Source organism: Jaculus jaculus, chromosome 12 (assembly GCF_020740685.1).
Source record: "Jaculus jaculus isolate mJacJac1 chromosome 12, mJacJac1.mat.Y.cur, whole genome shotgun sequence".
NCBI classification, from domain to species: domain Eukaryota; kingdom Metazoa; phylum Chordata; class Mammalia; order Rodentia; family Dipodidae; genus Jaculus; species Jaculus jaculus.
Window position 1 is genome coordinate 22,829,443 of NC_059113.1, and position 2,796 is coordinate 22,832,238.

Genomic DNA, 2,796 nt, shown 5'->3' on the forward strand with positions numbered 1-2,796 from the left:
AGAACCACTTCGGTTCCATGCTTTCTGTGTCTGTGTATACAGAGGGAGAGAGCACCGTTTCTATTGGGTAAATGTCTCGTGTAACAAATACGCATTGCAGAAATCTATGGTTATCCTCTAGAAGCAAAACTGAAGTGGTTACTGTAAATCTGTTGGTGCTCTCTTCTTTTTTTAAAATTTTTAAATTTTTATTATCATTTTCCATGATTATAAAAAAATATCCCATGGTAATTCCCCCCCCCCCCGACACTTTCCCCTTTGAAATTCCATTCTCCATCATATTACCTCCCCATCTCGATCATTGACTTCTTTTTATTTCAGGTTTTACAAACCTAGCAGGTTTCCCAGCTAAGTACTAACCAGGACCGACCCTGCTTAGCTTCTAAGATCAGGCATTGTGAAGGTGGCATGGCCGTAGACTCCAGCAGATTCCCCATGGAAAGAAACACAAATCACTGGACCATCTACATGCTATGAACAAAGACCATGGTCCAGGCTGAGTCCCAGGCTAACCAGTAAATCACCAGTATTTACTGTGCTTGTGACATAGCATGCAGCACACTAGCTGGGCTTAGGGGCCCTAGAGTTATAAAATCTTAATTTGCCTGTAGGATAAGCTCTGTGCATTTCCACATATGGCTGTTCCCTGTGACTTGGATCTGGCCTATTTGGTTCCTTTCCCCTTGGAGCCCAGGTTTTATTTCTCAGTATGTTTGCATACCAAAGATGACTTTCTCCTTTTGCACCTAGGGCAGTCGAGATCTCTGTTGTCTGGGTGTGGAAGGGCTTTTTTTTTTTTTTTTTTTTTTTTTTTTTTTTGGCAGTGCCTCTGCTTTTGAGCTGTGGCTCTTAGTGAAGAAGGAAATCTCTTTGAGCCTAAGAATAATAAGGCCTCTTCTCCCCATGTCTGGGTATATTCTCAACATCCCTGAGGGAAGTTGCCCATATTCCTAGGCAAGGGAGAGAATGATTTGGAAAGAGGGGCCTCTGGTTTATAGAACTATTTTAAAAATGTGCCCAGGGGCTCATATTGTTTGAGTCTTGCTTGAGACACATAGGGAGTGTTTAGACTTGCACTGGGCGCTGGATTCCATCTGCAAGTTGTCAACAGCACATTTGACATCTGCAGTGGCAGCCCGTCTGGTTCCTTCTCCAGCAGTGTCTGGCCGGGTGTCAAGCTGAAGGTGATTTACACCCCGAATGGGAAGCAGGCCGCTTTCAAGTGCATAGCCTAACACTCCAACTAGGGGAGGACAGCCAGTCACCATCTGAACCTAAAGGTGCAAAGACTTGCGGACAGGGAGCACTGAAGAGCTCTGGAGCCCCTGACCCTCCCAGCGGGTTGGCAGCACACTCTTCTAGGACCGTCTAGCCGGTGGACAACTTGTGTCCTCCTGGGCAGTCACCAGGCTTAACCCCATGCTAATTTCATTGCTCTACCCTTCTGGAATAGAAACAGCTTCTCCTCATAGAAACCAAACCCTTTGGCGGAGAATGAAGGTAAATGCCCTAATATTTTTTTGAGGTAAGCCCAGCAGACTGGCCTTTTGTTTTATGAGAGAAAGAGATGGGGGAGGGTGGGAAGGGGAGGAGAGAATTGGCACACCAGGGCCTCCAACCATTGTAATTGAACTCCAGACACATGTGCAATCTTGTGTGCACATGCAACCTTGCACATTTGCGTCACCTTGTGTGTCTGGCTTACGTGGGACCTGGAGAGTTGAACATGGGTCATTAGGCTTCACAGGCAAGTGCTTTAGCCACTAAGCCATCTCTCTAGTGCTGAATGTCCTTTATTGAGTCAGGGTCTAGCTCTTAGCCCACACTGGTCTGGAATTCACTATTCTCCTGCCCCAGCACCCTAAATTCAGAGATTACAGGCATATAGCACCATGCCCAGTGTTGGGATGGCTTTCCTGAAACTCTGCAAATTCCAGGGCAGTGCCTTATAGCCTGTTTTGGCTACACCCAAGACATAAGAGGTGGTAGGTGCCCCCTGATGGCGATATGAGGTATAAGAGTGGAATTCCTAATGCTGATCTGATTGGCAGACTGATTAACAGTTTTCCCAGGGTGCCAGCTATCAAAGCCGGAAGAGACCATATAAATAATTTAGTCCATGCCAGGCATTGTGATGCGTGCCTTTAATCCCAGCACTCGGGAGGCAGAGGTAGGAGGATCACCAGGAGTTCAAGGCCACCCTGAGACTCCATAGTGAATTCCAGGTCAGCCTGAGCTAGCATGAGACCCTACCTTGAAAATCCAAAAAAATAAAAAATAATTTAGTTTAGGGAACATGGTAACACACACCTTCAATCCCAGATCCCAGGAAAATCCAGAGTCCAAAGCTAACGTCTACATAGTGAGACTTTGTCTTTAAAAAGAAAGAAAGGAAGGAAGGAAGGAAGGGAAGAGAAAAACAAGAAGGAAAGAATTTAGTACAATTATTTGATAAATATAGATAAACAGCCCAAGTTCTAGGGCTGGAGATGTAGCTAAGTCAGCAGAATGCTTGCCCAGCATGCATTAAGCCCTGGGTTATGGCCCCCTAGCATGGAATAAATTCATTGTGATGGTGCTCACCTGTAATCCCAAAATTTGGGAAGTGGAGGCAGGAAGATCAGGGGTACAAGGTCACCCTCCACAACTCAGCAGTTTCAAGGCCAGTGTGGGCTACATGAGATCTGTCCAAAGGAAAGAGAGAGAGAGAGAGAGAGAGAGAGAGAGAGAGAGAGAGAGAGAGAGAGAGAGAGAGCTGGAGAAATGGCTTAGCAGTTAAGGCATTTGCCTGCAAAA